Source organism: Aedes aegypti, chromosome 3, assembly GCF_002204515.2.
Source record: "Aedes aegypti strain LVP_AGWG chromosome 3, AaegL5.0 Primary Assembly, whole genome shotgun sequence".
In the NCBI taxonomy this organism is placed as follows: Eukaryota; Metazoa; Arthropoda; class Insecta; order Diptera; family Culicidae; genus Aedes; species Aedes aegypti.
Window position 1 is genome coordinate 240725180 of NC_035109.1, and position 19283 is coordinate 240744462.

The 19283-nt window shown below is 36.4% G+C and overlaps 1 protein-coding gene across 3 annotated transcripts in view; it reads right to left on the bottom strand.

Moving 5' to 3' along the window:
- The window catches only part of LOC5568396 (rab11 family-interacting protein 4B), a 362368-nt gene extending 344798 nt beyond the window's left edge, over positions 1–17570 (bottom strand). Inside the window, exons 1-2 of one of the 3 annotated variants that reach the window (XM_021849280.1) lie at positions 17228–17570; positions 9695–10419 (exon numbers count right to left, since the gene is read on the bottom strand). The gene's annotated coding sequence lies outside the window, so the exon portion shown is untranslated. The remainder of the gene's footprint in view (positions 1–9694; positions 10420–17227) is intronic. The other 2 variants (XM_021849277.1, XM_021849276.1) reach the window with 2 other exon arrangements.
- Between the last annotated feature and the right edge of the window lie 1713 nt (positions 17571–19283).

Here is a 19283-nt window from a genome sequence, read left to right on the forward strand (position 1 = left end):
AGCAGGCTTTGTCCCAGTTGGGACGTAACGCCAGAAAGAAGAAGAAGAAGGACCCGATTTTGTCAGCCCCTCGATGAATTTTAGGCTGACAAAATGGGTAACCTGACAAAATCGGGTCATTTTATTTTGTTCCTATTTTTCTTATTTTGACGTGTTACATGGTTACATGGACTTTTAAAAGGACGATGAACATGGGCGTAGTCAGTTTTTTTAATCAGGTGCTCCCCCCTCCCTTATATTGGTAATATCGATTTTTAACACTTAATAAAAGGCATTGCCATTGCCCCCTCTGGCTATGCCCATGCGTGCCTGACATCAAACATTATCATAAATTTTAATGTAAACGTGGCGAAACTTGACGATAACAATTTTTTGACAAATTTAAAATGGGCTGACAAAATCGGGTCAAAAAGCTGACAAAATTGGGGGCTGACAAAATCGGGTCAGTACTGTATTATAGTTTCAGAGAGATTTCCTGAAGAATTTAAATGAGATCGCCAGAAAAGTACCAATGACATTTACCGAAGTATTACAGAAGTATTTCTAAAAAAAATATCAAATTGTAAATGTAATTTCAATAAAAATCCGAAAGAATTTCCAAGGGATTTCTGAAAGAATCCCCGAAGTATTTCCGGAAAAAATCTTTAATACATCCAGAAAAATTAAAAAAAAAGATACATAAGAATACCAGAAAGATTTACGAACGAATCATTGAAACATTATCAGCAGAAATACAACAAACAATCATTGAAGGATCCTGGAATGATTTCCATAATAATCCAAAAAAGATTTCCGAAAGAGTCCTAGGGCGATTTACTAAAGAATCATAAGGATTTCTGGAAAATATCAGAGGGATAACTAAAACAATTTCCGAAAAAATTTCAGTAATATTTCTGGAAGAATATCTGAGATATTTCGGGAGGAATCTCAGAATGATTTTTGGAATAAACCCAGGTGAATTTTCCGAAGTATTCCATGAGAATTTTCGGAAAATACCAGCAACAATCATCTCTTTTTGAATCCCACAGAAATTTCAAGATGAATTCAAGTAGGATTTCCGAACGGAACAATTCCAGATGAATTTCTGGAAAAACGACAGAAGGATTTCAGACGTATTACCTAGAGGATTTCAAAAGGAGTACCGTAAGAATCTAAGAGGGTTTTTCGGCAGAATCTCAGGAATATTCGGAATATACGGAAGAATCGCTGAAGGATTTCTGGAATAACCTCAGTGAGGTTTAGAGGGTTGTTAGAAGAAATATCAGAGAAAATGCTAGAAAAATCCCGGAAGGTTTTCCTGATAAACTCCCTAGTGGTTTCCGGAAGAATCCCTGAAGATTTTTGAAGAAATTGATGTAATTCAATTTACATTCCCAGAGGAAATTCCTCTGAGAAAATGTTAATAATCAGAAGGAATCCGGTTCCCAGTAAGAATGTCGGAAAAACCAGAGATATTTTCAGGAGATTCTTTGTGGTATTTTCGGAAAAGTTACAGAGTTTTCGAAAGCGTCCCAGCGCCGCAACTAAAATGTCAATATGTGAATATTATATACGCTCCGTACACGAACATTGTATGAATGCGTTGAGGAACTTGTGAGCCATCTGGTTTGGTGGGGTGCTGCCGATATCAAAGTATATTATCAACACTTTTAGACGCGAGGGAAGTGAGTAAGGACATTAGAAATTCGCGGTAAAATTCTTGAAATTTCGATATTTTATTGAAAGTAAGTCGTGTTTTACAAAATAAAGATAATAGGATAAAAATATACCTAAATGTCAATAAAAAAATAAAACGGTATGACTGTTTTAAAAAATTAAAACGGTATTTTCAATCATGACTGTTATTTCTTTCCGTGCACGCGCTCAAGAAATGAATCTGGCCATGGTGCAACAACCTACATTCGAGAAACCTATGCAACAAAAAATCACTCACCAAAATCATTTTGGTGAATATAACAACACAGCTCCAGTGTTAAAACTTAAAGCCCTGTGGCATTTTTGTTGATATAAAGTGGACGTCAAACATGATCAAAAGAGTCAAGGTTCATATTTGGAACCAATTTTTAAATTAAAGTTTAAATATGTTATAGTCGTTAGTTGATATGGAAAAATTCTAAAATATTTGCAAGAACATGCTCTTTCGTATTATTAAATAAAAACAAGAATTCATTTAACATTGTAGGAACCAATTGGAGAAACATTGCATCGCAAGTGTGATCCTAAGAGAAGTTGGATAACGCCTCTAATTATTTCGGAGACATTATGCCAATGCATTTTAGAGATATTTCAGCTTACATCAAAATCGCTAGATAGCTACAGTTAGTGACAAAAGTTAGTAACCAAATGTTTTTTCAAACAAAAAGTCTTTGTTTTATAGATTTCTCGCACTTCTAGCAAAAACTAAAAACATTTACCTTCCACAGCTTCTGGGCGCCGATTGGGTTTTGCTCTGTGGATATCATTCTTATGTCTACTATATCTACTCCGGTTCGTTTGAGTTGTAGTGAAAGAGGAAAAAAAGAGAAAACAACTCAATCACATAACATATATTCGGCTTTGGCAGGGCCGGAATAACAAATGTGGGGGCCCGGGGGCCATTATCTTGTGGGGGCCCTTTCCCAGAAAGAAAAACATAGATACTTTAGAATAGACTAGACTAGATATTTATAATGTTTTTATAAGGTTTTCATTACCAGAGTCAAACTATTTTATAACGTTAAAAAATACTTCAAATCCACTGTGAACGTAAATCAAATTGAAGTTTAAATTAATGTAGGTAATATTTTTTTAATTTTTCTACATCCTAATAGATTTTATATGTTTACAGGTTAAATTCAATGTTTTTGTTAATGTCAATCAATGTCAATGTGGGGATGGACCTGGTGTAGGGATTAGAACAGACGCCTCTCACGCCGAGGATCTGGGATCGAATCCCATCCCCGACATAGTCATTTATAACGTAAGAGTTATAGTGACAACTTCCTTCGGAAGGGAAGTAAAGCCGTTGGTCCCGAGATGAACTAGCCCAGGGATAAAAATCTCGTTAATAAAGATAGAATTTCAATGTCAACATGTTATGTTATGGAGCCCAGATAGCCGTAGCGGTAAACGCGCAGCTATTCAGCAAGATCAAGCTGAGGGTCGTGGGTTCGAATCCCACCGGTCGAGGATCTTTTCGGGTTGGAAATTTACTCGACTTCACAGGGCATAGAGTATTTCGTACCTGCCACACGATATACGCATGCAAAACTAGTCATTGGCATAGTAAGCTCTCAGTTAATAACTGTGGAAGTGCTCATAAGAACACTAAGCTGAGAAGCAGGCTCTGTCCCAGTGGGGACGTAACGCCAGAAAAGAAGAAGGAAGAAGTCAATGTCAACAACAAAATTCATTTGACGATTCTCTTCTATAGATACCTTAATTCAAATTATGCTTATTCTATTCATGGTTATTATTCAAGTTGTTTAACAAACAGATTTATTTAACAGTTTTGAGTTAAAGAAATTGCTGTAGGGCTGATAGCAGGACTTTTTCTAGAGACTTCCCAACAAACATTTTCACGGAGTCAGACTTGAACCAACAACTCTCTAACATATTTCAGCTGAATGAACTGTTATTCAGCTACTAATGTTTGTTAGACTTTAATGCAGCTGTTCAGCAGGTTCAATAAGAATTTCCTCTTAATGTCTCATAGAAAAACTTCAAGAAATCTTCTAGTGATTTCTCAAAGATTTCATCTGAAACACTCATACTGGGATCCCTCTAGAATTTTTTCTAGAGATTTGTCTACCAATACTCCCAGAAATTCTTCCAGCGATTTTGCAAAGGATGCTTAGGACTTTCTCCAAGAAAACCTTGAACACTCCAATGATTCACTTTCAGTTATTTCCTCAGGGATTACCCCGAGTTCCTCCAGGTATTTTTTTCACTAATCCTTCAACCGAATTCAATAGTTGTTACAAAGGAAATTGATGGAAAAATCGCCTGATACAATCATGGAGGACTTGTGCCTTCCTAGAAAAATATCTAAAAGAAGCCTTGGAAAAATTTCTGGGTAACTTCTATTGTTATCCTTGTTAAAATCCAGGTTATATTCTTGAGATAATCGAAACAAAATTTTTGGAGAAATGCCTCGGAAAAATTCTTGCAGAAATTCCACAGGAAACAATAGCTTAATCTTTGGAATTATCTCTGAATCTTTGGAAAAAACCCAAATTCTCACGAAAAAATCATGAAAAAATACATACAGTAATACGAGCAGTAACACTGTCAATACTTCTTCTTTACGAGAATTACAAAAAAATGTCTTTCCTGGTCCTATTTCCTTATGGTTCATTTTAGGTATTATTTTGTTTTTCTGTTTCCTGTTTGATCCATTTTCGGTCTCTTTTTGTTTTCTGTTTGGCCTCTTTTTGGTCCATTTTTTCAAGCTTGAGTTCTCTAAAGTTCCTATATTCAAGGCACTAAAACGCTACCAGGTCTGCACTGTAATCAATAGAATAATTTTCAAAATAAATAATAAGGTCCTATTACATGATATGCAGATATATAAATAACATTCGAACCTAGTCTTAAACTTCGTTGATAATGCTTTCGTTGTAGTTGGAAAAGTCATATTAGAAAATCGTTAAGAATTTAAGCAAAAGGATGGCACTCTACTAGTTTATCCAATTCGTTTTTAAATCTTCGTTGATCTCCTTGTTTCTCGTGAAGTCAACAAAATCCCATTCTGAATGTTCAAATATTCTGTTTTAGTAATTTTGCATATTAGAGTTTATTTCCAACTAATCTTTCAAATCATATAATCCTTTTACGAAAGTATGTACTGTTGCATTGCTTCTAATTATTCGTGAAAGTTTAATTATAAATATTTTTGTCGAGTTTTGGGGGGGCCCCTAAAATGTGAGGGCCCGGGGGCCATGCCCCCCCGTAAATGCGGCCCTGGGCTTTGGAAAGAAGCCTATGTGTCCCCCGGAATTATCTAATAGTATTACTATGTACAAAGAAAATGTCTAAGTTAAGGAATCTGTATCTTAGCTTCAGATAGACCAAATTGGCCAAAATTTGAATGACGAAGAGTTGTTCAAATATAAAAGTAAGTGATTGAGAGATTTTTAATTTAATACAAAAACGGTAAGTTGTGGGTAATCGATTTCTTAAACAAAGTTGTCTTCTTTCAGAAATTACGAAAAATTGCAGAACACAACAAACACTTTAAAACTTACAATTTTTGAATAACCTTCAAAAACTCTCTAAGAAAATACTGACATTTGATGAATTCTCTATAGACAAACTAATTTGACAGTTTCAGCCAATTCGGACTTCCAGAAGATCCACAAACTAGGGCATTTTGTACTGAAAAAAAGAATTTGGATACTAACTTTTGTCGCTGATTATTTCAAGCAATTACCTCATTTAATTAAGAATAATATTACAAATTTTCCACCTTCAAAAATTCCATCTAATCTACCTGTACTTAGGAACTGCTAACAGAACTCAAAAGAAACCTAATCCCAACATAAACCGCTAAGGGAGTCTGTGGAGTACCCTCTATTCTTATTGTAGCCGTCCTGTGCTACACGGAGCAATGGTGTAGGCAACCTTATGTTTTTCCGAGATAATCGGCTGCCCTACTGTAGTCACAAGCCTGAGGCTAAATAAGGGTAGGATGATGAAAATGTTCTATTCAAATTATAAATTTAAATTATCACCTATATGGATTCGCATTAGGCGTTTAACACAGTGTACTCTGTGTTTTTTCCCCTATGACGACTTTAAATAGATACCGATCTATGTTTGTAGTTGCTGGTCTTTTTCGTGCTGAGATCGCGAAAAGCTTAATCCTGCCTAGTTTGGGTAGTGGCTACGGTTAGGATAGCTCAGATCAATCTTCAGCATAAAAGAACAGCAACGATCAACCTTTGCAGACTCATGGAAAACAGTACAAGAGGCACCCCAAAGTAGAATTCCAATCTGATTAGGCTCAGGAAACAAAGAAGGAAACAAGAAGGAGTTGGAACAGACGCCGTTCAGCTGGATTAGAGTCCTTCAAGTTGGTTCGCAAGGCTTACAAGAAGGCTCTTCGTTCTGCTGAACGATTCGGCTCGAAACACCTTTGTACAAATGTTTCCAGTTTGAATGAAGTTAGTCGGCTGAACAAAATCCTTGCAAAATCTAAGGATTTCCAAGTGAACGAAATTCGCTTACCTAATGATGACTTCATCAGAAGAAGTGATGAAGTGATGAAGAAGTTTTAGAATGTTTATTCAATACACACTTCCCTGGATGTGTGGAAATAGCATCTACGGATGAACCGAATGTCTTCTCATGTAGTTACGAGTCTCTGGTTTCGGCTAGCAGTATCGTAACTACTAAATCGATCCAATGAGCACTTAATAGTTTTGCTCCTTTCAAATCTCCAGGAGGAAATGGGATTTATTCTGTTCTGCTCCAGAAAGGATTTGAGTTTATCAAACATGTTTTGAAAAGGCTACTTGTAAACAGTTTTGCTCCCGGGTATATTCCCAGATATTGGCGTGATATTACTGTGAAGTTTACCCCAAAAGCAGAACGTGCGTCGTATAAAGAAGCGGAGAATTTTAGATCAATCAGTCTCACCTCTTTTCTTCTAAATGCCTCAAACATGCCTCTTCATGTGAATCAACATGCTTACCAATCTGAAAAGTCCACTGTGACTCTTTTACACAAAGTTGTAAACGATATCGAGAAAGCATTCGCTCAGAAGCAATCCTGCTTGGGTGTTTTCTTGGATATTGAGGGTGCCTTTGATAACGTGTCTTTCGATGCCATTTTGGAAGCCGCACGAAACCATGGGCTACCTACAATGATTACCAATTGGATTCATCAAATGCTCAAAAGCCGACACCTCTTCTCGACATTGCGTCAAGCAGCGATTCGAAAATTGAGTGTTTGCGGATGCCCCCAAGGGGGAGTCTTGTTCTAACTTTTGTGGAATCTCGTAGCAGATACGCTGTTGAGGCAACTCCCGTTTTTCAACTTATGGATTTGCCGCCGACTATCTAGCTTTGATATGTGCATAAGCACCCTATTCGACCTGATGCAAAGTGCTCTTCAGGTAGTCGAGAGTTGGTGTCGCCAATATGACCTTTCGGTTAACCCGAATAAAACATCTATTGTTCTCTTTGCGGAAAGACGAAACCGTTATGGAATTCAACCTTCACGTCTTTTTGGAACTGAGACTAATGTGAGTCATCAGGTAAAGTATGTCGGAGTCATTCTAGATTCCAAGCTTTCCAGGACAGCTCACATTGATTTCAGACTCAAAAAAGCTTGCATGGCCTTAGGTCAATGCCGGAAAACCGTTGGTAAAACCTGGCGCCTCAAACCCAGGTATATCAAATGGATTTACACAACAGTTGTTCGACCAATAGTGGCATATGGATGTCCTATGTGGCGGCAAAAGGGCGAAGTGAGAACAATCCAATCAAAATCGTATATGACCCCACCAAAGACAAATTAAAGACCTCCATGTCCCTTGCAGTTGCCCAAAATTTTATGGCTCATAAAGTAATCTAGAATGCCGGAAAAAGTGTACTGCGATCTGTCAAACTTGGGTACCTTTTGCACTACCGAGGGACTAAATGCAGTACTAGAAGTGGTACCCAATCTGAGCCCGAGTGGGACGGTCCTGACCCCAAAAAAATTGACTGGCCAATGTGCAATCAACTTTCGAATGCTTAATGTGATGGAAAAAATCTCTCAAATAGCAGAGAAAGTTCTTCTTCTTTCAGGTGTTACATTACAACTGGGGCAGGGTCTGCTTCAATCAATCAGGATACCGATTTTGCACAGAGAACCACTCGGATAGAGTTTGGGTTTTACCTTTTTACCATCTTCAATGTGCAATCACACTACCCTTATTATTATTACCTTTATTAAAGTTTACCCCTCATATTTCTTGATTGATCCGGCCACGTCCCTATGTCTTTATTCAATTATAGCAATAGATAGAACTGGTAATGTTTGAAGTCATTATCAATTGATGATGCAGAGATAGAGAAAGATAGCTATTGGAAAGTTGCAAATATGAGAAAGGGACGGGCCTAAGATTAAACCCATGACCTCTTGCTTGGGAAGCAGAAGCGATAACCATCAAACTACTAATTCCATTTTTAAATTGGTTTACTAAATACAAACAATCAAAAGCGAGAAATTTACTGTTTGGTCAAACATGTTTCGCATTGTTGCGTTTGTTTTCAAACTACTCAAAAGTTAGGATGTAAAAGTTTCAACACAAATGAAGTGTGTCGAAACGTTAACTCAAAATTATAGAAAACTTCTAAAGAATCTGTACTTTTTAGGCAATTGACTATTGTTTTACGTACGCATTAAACAAAATTCGAGTTTAACGAAAAATAGAACGATAATCATGCATAAATCTTATTAAATGAAACTCCATTCCATCAGTACTCAACACATAAAAATGCATAGCGGACTTTGGGGCAAGTGTGCCATAGGGGCAAGTGTGCCACCCCTGCTTTTTATAAAAACTACAATATATATTTTCTCTTTGAGCTTAACAATATGTTCCCTTATAGTTCACAATACAATAATCACTATATGATGAAAATTGCTCTATTTTTCACGTATTTACATCGACTTGTGCAAAGACAACCAAATTTGAGTGATTTTTTATAAGATTTCGTTGTTTCCAAATAGCATGGTGACAGATAAGTTAATAACAGATTTTTTTAACGTACTGTACATCGTGAAACTATTCAAATGTGTAAGTTATTGTGGTATTTGAACGAAAAAATTATTTAGTTTTACATACGAAATCCAGTTTGGTTGAAATGTATACTTATTGGGGCAAGTGTGCCACCTATTTAGTAAACAAAAATTGTTGGGGTGAAATGTATAAAAATGTAAACATCATCAACAAAATCATAATAATAAACCAAAATGAGGCACCAGTAGTAGTTTCTGAAATATAGTAGGGGAATATCTGACATGTTTGCCCCCCAAAGTGATTTTTTCTCAAAATATTCAATAATAACATGTTTTTCGGCTTATTGAGTACCGTTTTACATATCTATATCACTATTTTACCGTTATTTAGTGCTGATCTAGTTTAATATTATACATATTTGCCGTAATGTAAGGGTAAAACATATATTGTATTTAATGGAGACAAAAATAACCATTTTAGTTATACGAATTGAGTAATAAGGAATTACGCATGTTTTGTACCTTGTTATAAAGCATCCCCTTATTACGGTAAACTTAAAATTATTTTTTAAATTATCGATTAGCGTCTGCTTTGTAAGTAATATTAATAGGAAATAAATAAAATTTCATTTCAAGTAGAATTACATGCGATGTTCATTCGGTGGCCGTCTTGCCCCATATGGGTGGCACACTTGCCCCATAGTGTCGAAAAATCGGTTATTTTGGATGATATTTGAGAAGCTCCAAAACTTTTTTTTTAATTATTTTCTTTTTAAATGGCACAGTGGATATGAAAAGATGTGAAACTAACATCATGAGGCTAAATTAGTAGATTTTATAAGCTTTAGGCAAAGCTAGAGAACAATTTGCTTAAGGTGGCACACTTGCCCCAAATTCCGCTACGCAAAAAAAATCTACAATCGAGAATCATTCCCCCCACAGTCTGCTAAAGCTATACATGGCACACAGCCCACCAGCTACTCACCTTGGTCTATGCTAACGGTGTATAAAGAAGAATTTCAAATAAGAAATGGCTGAGCCAAGTCTCTTCTGCTGCTGCTGTTGCTGCTTCTGCTACTGGTTCTGCTGGGTCGGTCCGAGGCCCCCGATGTATTATTATTGTACAAAGTTGAAATTCAACTTTTTCTGGCTGTCCAGCGCACAAGTCAATCACACCAAAGTCGACTCAAACTGGTATGAGTGTGTAAATTCACAAGCAATAAGGCAGAAACAGCTGAATGCAGACAACGACTCCGACGACGACGAGTTTCTTTCTTCCTTCTCCACCACGCAAAGTGGTTAGCCCTCAGCGAAGACGGTAAGCAGCACTCTATACTCAATTATGGGCTTCTCTCGGTAGGTACTTTGCGCCTGTATTCCACGCTGGAGTTTCGCAAAGTGAACTTGTATGAGTGTTGAAAAGACTTCTTCACCTCAACACTGGCATTAACTACGGCAATAACAACAACAGCTTGTACGGAAATAACACTGGCTGAGCCGCTGAACAGGTAAGCGCTTTGCCTTTGGATTAACTTTTAAAACCGATTTCGGCGCGATGATGGGTTGGGTATCCTCAATTGTAAGATTTGATTTCTCATTCACTGCGATTCACTTAGGTATTTCACTTTAAGCTTTCATCAATTTCGGTAATAGATCTGCTTTACGCTGTTTTCACAATTTACTTTATAGCATTCGCTCACACTCAAAAACCTGGTTAACGATCGCAACACAAAGAATAGAACCATTAATACAAACACTCCACTTAACACGTTGGGGATCCGCGGTGGTTGTTTTTCCCGAAATATTTCCACTAACTGAAGCTACTAATGAAACTGTCGTTTTCTGAAGTTGTTTACGCGATACGATAGCATCCACCAACCAAACACGTTTAGCATTAGGACAGCTTCGAAGTTTTCAAAACTTCTTGGAATGAGATAGGCCTAATGCATCTACGAATACTTAAGTCTGTTATTTAGGTGGACGAATGATTCACATTGACAGATCTGTGTCGTCTGTGTCGAAACCGATGCCCAGCAGGCCATGAACGAACAAATCTAGAAGGCGGACTGTGAATGCATTTTTGATGGTCACAACATATAGCTATAGCTTTGAGCTGCGAACTGAACACAGCCCAAAGAATACCGTCGTCGTGCGGCCTGGCATTTAGCCACTATTCTTACAGCAAATTGTTTTCATGTTTGAAACCTGAAATATATCTTGAAAGAAATCCTGGAAGAATTCCTTCAAGCATCTGTACAAATTAAGTCCAGACAGCCGTAGCGGCAAACGCACAGTTATTCAGCAAAACTAAGCTGAGGGTCATGGGTTCGAATCCCTCCGGTTGGGGAACTTTTCTGGATGAAAATCGATCAAGGCATAAAGTATTTTCGTATCTGCCCTGACAAAACGGTCAATCGGCATATAATAAATGCCGAGAGCCAGGCTCTGTATCAGTTGTGACTTAACGCCAGAAAAATAGAAGAAGAAAATCTAGTCGAACTCCGAGGATAAGTTCTGGAGGAATCTCTTGATAAATGGTTTTTTTAACTTTTCCAATCGACGATAGTCTAACCAAAGACAAATTAAAGACCTTCATGTCCCTTGCAAATGCCCAAAATTTTATGGCTCATAAGGTAATCTAGAATGCCGTGAAAAGTGTACTGCGATGTGTCAAACTTGGGTACCTTTTGCACTACCGAGGGACCTAATGCAGTACTAGAAGTGGTACCCAATCTGAGCCCGAGTGCGACGGACCTGGTCTAACATTAAGAGCCAACTTTTATATACTTATAACTTACTTTATTAACTTTTGCATCAAACACTTTGAAGGACGAAAGCCTTGCTAATTCTATACCAATTTGAAAATACGACCTTATACAATTTCTCGACCAATTGTAAAAAGTCTAAAGATTTGTTTGGGGGCGGTTCTATCACCTGGTACATATCTCTTAGAGATATGTTTCTTCCAGTAAGAATTCTAGATACCGTAATTTCGGGCGAAATTGATCATTTTTCACGGTTTTTCTTGTCTGTATTCTATAATGGTGACAATTCCAAAAAACTGAATGCAGGAAAACAAGTACGAAGGTGAGCCTTATTGGCTCATGCACCGAAATTTTCGTACAAATGTCATTTTAATGCTAAGAAATATCTCTGAAACAAAAAATCAGAGGATCTTATTTCGGTGTGAAATTGATCACTTGTCAATGCGATTATCGTTAGTTTTCAAAACAAATCAACATAATAAATTTGAGCTCCCTGAATCCGAATATGCTTACTAAATTCTTAACAATACAATATTTATAGAAATAATGAATAGTTAAATTTCAAGAATTACGTGTAAAACGCCTAAATGTATACAATTTCCTAAGGAGTTTCCTGATATCTAACAGAAATTCAATTATTTCAACCGAATAAGCAAAATAGTACGAGTTTTGGTGATGAAGTCTGGTTTGGGTATGTATCTTTAGCATTCTCACAAACTTTCAGGCTTACACCATGTTGAAATCCTTGTTTAGAACAAGAAGTTTATGGATGATTGTCAATACTCCACCGTACATGACTTTGCAATTTAACATTATTTTAATAGAAATAAACATTCTTTAACGCATAAAACTTCACAACTCACAATTCGACAATAATTAAGACGAACAACGTTCATTTACTACTAGGTCCATTGATATTTGTGCTCCACAAGAAAGAAATTAAATCGTGTGACATAGTGATCAATTTCACCCTACTGATCAATTTGACCCGAATTTACGGTATTCTGCAAGCATTCGGTAAAGAATTTTTCCAAGGATTTTCCCGAGGAACTGATCGGAAATTCCTGCAGACTATTATTCTAAGATTGTTGTTGAGATTTTTAAAGAATTTTTTTAAATATTCTTCAACGATTCCTAGGAAAAGAAAAATTCTGAAGATATTTCATCAAAAATATTATTCTTAAAACACAAAAACAAATATTTCAACACTGTTTTAATGATTTTTTTTCGAAATATTCTATGAATTTTACAAAGTATTCAAATAGGAATTTCGCTAATGATTCCTCCAAGATTTTTTAAACAGATATCATCAGGCATGGCATTTTCTCTTAAATTCTTTTAAGAATTACATCTGAATTACGTCTACAAATTGTTTTTAGAATACCGCCGTTTTTTTTTCAACATTCAATTTTATAATGAATATTATCTAAAATTTGTTGTTTGGCCATCTCAAGGCATCACAAATTATTCCTGATAATCCTTTCGATTTAGCCCATAGTTAGGTAATAGTTTCTTAAGGAATTCTTTTCATATATTCAAGAAATAAAATATTTTGAGAAACTTCTCTGTATCTATTCTATATGTGTCCTTAGAAAAGTTCAGTAGTCACTCAAATGTTCGAAAAAATGATATAAATCTTGGAATAAATCAAGACCTTATACATGGAAAACTACCTAAAAAGGAGCTTCTTAAATAGTCCCTGGATTTTGCTCCGGAAAAAAATCTTTAAAGACCTACAATAAAACCTGAAGTCTGTGTAAGCATTGCTTGAGAAAATCTGTAGCAGTAGCTCAGGAGAACATCTCAGAAACTCTCGGAAACAAACTTTTGTTGATTCGATGAGAACTAGGTACCTGGAGAAATTCATGCAGAAACCACTGTGACTGTAGGAATTCTCTTTCGTAATGCCATAAATAAGCCATCGGAGAAGCCTAAACATATGCAAGGAAAATGATCAAAAGACGTTCCTTTCGAAATTACTATCTAGTTCCTGGAAAAAAATGTCGGAAAGAATTCACGAAGAAATTTACAGGACATTACCCAAAAATATACTCCCTGTAGTAATTCTTGAACGAATATAAGGGAAAAAATGGCAAAACCACTGAAGGTATTTCTTGGGTTACCCTTTTTAAGTGTAATCTCTGAAAGATTATTTTAGGAATACTTCAAAATTTATTAAAGAGATTTACTTGAAAAAAAGGTTGAAATTTAAAGCATAATTCAGGAAAACCATAAGACTTGTAATGCAACATTCTTTGACAAATTCATGAAGAACTAAAAAAAATCTTCAAGGTTGAATTTGGAGACGAATACTTGGAGGAATCCTCGAAAAAAACAATGTGTTTCAAGAAAATCTTTGCTAAATTACTGAAATGTGCTTGAAGTTGTTGTCTAGTAAATTTAAGTGAAGATACCTCGTCGAACCAAACATTTGTAGAAAATTTGAACCATCTATCAATATGTGAAAATTTTAATTAAAAGTTCAAAGTGATCGACCAGTTATAGTAGTAATTTTCAATCTGTCGAATTTCTAAAAACATCCTGCGAGCTCCTGAAAATGAAAATTCTTACAATCAAAATTTATAAACACGGTTTTAAACATTGAGCCAGGTTATATTTCAAAATAAGAACCAAATTGAATTAAGTAATATGACATTCTGATTTCGTCAAACAACTGCCTACGTTCTCCTCATAAATCTAAGATAAATTCAGGAAACAGTTCAACAATAATCTCGCCAGACATTAAAAACAGATCTAACAAGGAACCTTCTGAACTTCAGTCCAGTTCAGTTTCCAGCAATTCCCTGAGCATCACCTTTCGAATTGTTCTGCATGCTTTGAACAAATTGCATATGGGATTCTTGGGATTTTTCATGGATCTGTTTTGTGATAACCTTTACAAAACTCTATCATGATCTACAAATATCTGCCAAAGATCGCACCAGAAATACTCCTTGAGAGATCATGATATCCGCTAAGATTCTACAATAAGCATCAACTGATAACTTCAAGATGATTGCACAAATCAACGATTTGAGTGCAATGACGATTTTTAGTAGGGATTACTTTGGAAATATTTTCAAGAACATCCATTTGAAAGTTATTCGAGGAATATCTTTCATGAATTTCTGTTGGAATTTCTTCCAATTATTATATTTAATAAAAGTATTGACCTTTGTCATAAAAAGTCTGCTGTTGAGTTAAAAGAGTACGATCAATTGTTTCATGTGAGATTTGTGAAAAATACCTTTGAATTTTTTTTTACCTACCAGATATTAGAAAACCATTCCATCGTAACATTAAAATATATGTTTCTAGACAATGCACTGAAACAGGGAGATATCGGGTACCAAGTTTCACAAATGAAGATAGTGTTCAAGTCATTCAAAAGAAAAGTGAACGTAGAAGTGGAAATTTATTGAGCTTTTCTCAAAAAAATTAGGAGCAAATAATGCTAGATTAGAAAAATATATGCATGATTACCAAAACTAGAGCGAAAACTAATCCTAGCTGTTGTATTGGGTTTTTGCAGCTTGTGAGAAATCTTCTTCTTCTACTCTTTGGAATTAAGTGCTCCTGGAACAGAGCCCTCTCAGCTTGTTCGTAAACCACTTCCCTAGTTATTATATGAGAACTATCTTTACCACAGTTGTTATTTTCGCATTTGTATATCGTGACAGTCACGATGATTTTTCATGCCCAGCGAAGTCAAACGATTTTCAATTACTAAAAGTTCTTGAATTGACAGGAAATCGAACGTAGACGGCTTCAGCATGACTTTTGTAGCCGTTGATCTTACAATAAGGCTAGGGACAAATTTAAAGATTTAGAAAATCACTGCTAAAGTCCAGTGGTGAATAAAATGTGTAATATTATGATATCCAAAACACCATTGGGTGGGAACGTTTCTTGTAATAACTAAGCCAAAATTGCTCTTCTTGAGGCACGATTTTTTTATCGTAAGATACCTTTGATGAAGAGCCTGAATGTATTATGAGTAGCTCATATGAGCTCTACAGTTTTAGAATCATGTCCATACTTATGAGTCTCCATAGCATCCTCAACGTTGCTGAGGAGGTCTGCCACATTATTTAAGTTTTGTCCAAATATTGACATATTTTTACATGATACATTAGCAAAGCTGAAACAATCCCATTCAAGTATTATTCTAATTCCCTATAACTGATCCTCGAAAGCTATAGAATGGAACTCATCAAAACCCCAGCTCAAAGTTACATTCAAAGCCTCTAACATAAACAGCTGTAAGCCATAGTGTGTACACAACTTATCTAAAATCCTAGACAAGTCGTGAATGACTTTGTTAGGAACATCAGCAAAGGTAAAGTATTCCATCTACCATCGGTTGTGACGAATTCCGAAAAGTAAGCAAATAAAACGAGGAGAAAATATAGCAGCACACAATAAAATACACAGGTTGGACTATACAAAAGCTATGCTTCAACCAACACAACCAAAGCCGAGAAGGTCTCGTGCTCGTCTCTCAATTTAAATACGCAGAAGAACGAGCGAAAAAGCATGCATACGGGTTTGTGTAATGCAAATGTCGCCTCGTCAGACCAAACAGAGCCGAGCTGCTGCATTTGCACCTGTGAGATCGGAGAGCAGCCTTCTATCAGATGGTGCCCAACTGATGCCACATAGATATGTATAGACGCTATGTAGTAGGTGGAGACGTTTTTCATTCATCTATATCATTATCGAGGGCCTTCCGAAGATTACCTACAAATGCCGTTCCTGCTGCATGGTCGGCTTCGAGCCAAAAGATGCAGACGTCATTACTTGGCGATGGCCACAATGGTCCAGAAACTTCCAATATGAAACTGTTCACCACACACTGATGTGGGTTCCGTATCGCTTGGGGGGATTTTCCCCATTACCTACATTCGATTGAGCCAGTGGCAACTCAATGGAAAGGCCAATGGATACACCACTTTCAACTCGATTCCACTACGTTTCCGTTTCAAAACTGTGCAAAAATTTACTTTCAAAGAGACCATCGAGTTAAGAAGGTATCGAGATAGAATACAAAACTAGTGCAAATGCAATCCAAGGAACCATCGAAGTAGCCATGAAAACCAACGTGTACATACTATGGTTCTCTAACTCGATGTCGAGATACCAAATATCGAGTAAGGAAAAGTTGACTGAACTACGAACTACGAAAGATTTATCTCAATTAATCCCCAATTTCAAGGTAATTTGGTATAGATAGTAGTATACATTATGACGCCTACTACGTGTTTATTACTTATTTACCGCATTTGATAAGAAACTCTATTTAGATAGACATGATCATATCCAGAAATCGAGCCACCTTCTTCAGAACTCTGCACTTGCCTATGGATATAGAGCTTCACAGAACACACTGTCTGGGCTGATGCCACTTTGCAATGTAGGTTGGTGGATGGGGAGCTACCGCGCGCACATTGCTCTGCTATATCTTCAAGATAGGGGAAACAACACGATCGTTCCGTTATGTTCACTCTGTAAATTTTTCCACTTCACTCTTTTCTGCAGATTTTCACTTCATCCGTAAAGTAGTTGAGCATTCCTCTGGATACACATTGGAAAACTTTGCATTATTTTTCCTGAATTGTGTTACTTTTTCGATTATAACTTGACACGCTTATGCTTAGTTTTCACCAAAATTGTAGCAATGAACAATAGTAGGCATAGCCTTCCGTTTCTGTATCCTCTCACAAATCCGGATAAAAAAAACATCTAGTAACCACCTTTCCGTATCTAAGTAGACTTCGCCTTCCAATTGACACCACCACTCGATTGTTGACTACTTAAGGTTATAAACAAAAACTACACAGCCTGCTAATCGTGAACTACTACACGCGAATAATTCAGCGATGAAAATAGTAGTTACATGAATAAGATACAAGCGGCCAGAAAACAAAACGATAAAAATAATACACGGCGCCGCGACGATGCCACACTACAATAGAACCGGACGGCCGAATGACCACGATGGTGACGATGAAGGTATTCCACAGTACCGGAGACGCGAAACAAAAAAAAATCCACAACGACCAACGAACGATCCACTCACGATGAAGTACGAATCAATACTGAACTGAACAGGAGAATAACGAAGCAAAGCGAAACAACAGCAGAGAAGAGAACGGGAAGTGCACTCGCTTACTGCTGCACACTGCCCAGGCCGCGACGTCGGTGCATGCATGCCGTGTAACGGAGGATCGAAGTGCATAAGCAGAAACTATCTCTCACTCAGGGATGCCAGGTGATTTTTTCCAATGTCTTCCAATTGCATGGAAAAATGTCTTCCAATGTCTTCCACTTAAATCATTTCAATTATCATGGTAACTTTATAAAGTTAATAAATTTTCGGGTTAAGGCCCAAGTAAAAATGGAATAAATGTAAAAACTGAAAAAATCTGTTTTCTGCTTTAAAATTCCCAATTCTTAAAAAATAAACAACATAAAACTGCTTCTTCAGTTGTGATACAATTTCAATTAAGCCTGGTTAGTAAGAAAAATAGGCTCTCCTTTATCATGTTTGACATGACTGTTGAGGAATTTCTTCAAAGAAATCCTTCACAGCAAATTCTTCTTGAATATCATTTTAGAACCATTCTTGTCAGGCAATAGCTGACCTGTGCAAGGTTTTATTTTCAACCAGATTTCAATTTAAACGGAAGTCCCCTTGGTTATGAATAATACTTCTTGAGAATTCATTAAAAGTTCAACCAGCAACTAGTCTAAGAATACCTTCACAGATTGCTACATGAACCCCTACATTTATTTGTTCACGAAATTCTCCAGTTGTGTTTCATGAAATGTATATAAAGGAATATGGAAGGATTCTTCTAAGATAATATGAATGTATTCCTCTAAGCATTGCAAAAAGAATAAATTTAATGAACAATTCAATTAATAAAATTTCTAGCAGAATACTTAATTTTCTATATTGCAAGCCAATCATCGAGAAACTTTTTGTTCTTCGTCCAAGAATTTCTTCAAATGTTTAATCATGGATTTCTGCAACAATTTATCCTGGAATTTCACAAAGAATGTTTCCAGGAATTCCTCCAGAAATTTTTATACAGATTTTTCAAACACGCCCACCTTTTTCTGCAGAAATCTCCAGAAATTCTAGCAAAAATATAATATTTTTTCATGGTTTTCATCAGGCTCTTAAGCAAATTTCTCAATCAGTTTTGCAATAAGTAGTCCATGTACGACTCTATGAATTCTTCTCGCGATCTTAAAAATTTCGTTAAAAGTTTTCAAACAAGTTACCCCAGTATTCCTTATAGCATTCTTTAAAAACTATCTGCACTATTAACTTCAGGGGTTCTTCCCTGAATTTCCTGCCATGGATTCCACCATGGATTGTGTTCGCTAGAGATTTCTCTGAAGGTTCCTGATGAGAAGCATTCAGGGATTTGTCCACACATAATATATGAAATACCTCTGAAAATTCTTTTAGTTTTTTTTACACTTTAATCGTTGCGCTGTTGTATTTTGTACAACACTGTTGAAAAAAACTTCGCTTTTTTCGGATGAACTGCCAATAAATCTCCGGTGGAGCTCCCGATGAACTTTGGAAGAATTGCTGGAAAAACTCTTAAGAAATTCCAAGATCAATTGTGGAGGAATTCCCTAAGAAACTGTGGAGGATTTTCGGAGGAACTCTGGAGTAAGTCCGGGTGGAAGACTGAAGGAATATCCAGAGAAAATCCAGAGGAATTCCTGGAGGAACCCCGGAAGAATTTCTGGAGAAACTACAAAGAAATTACCGGAGGAATTTTTGAATGG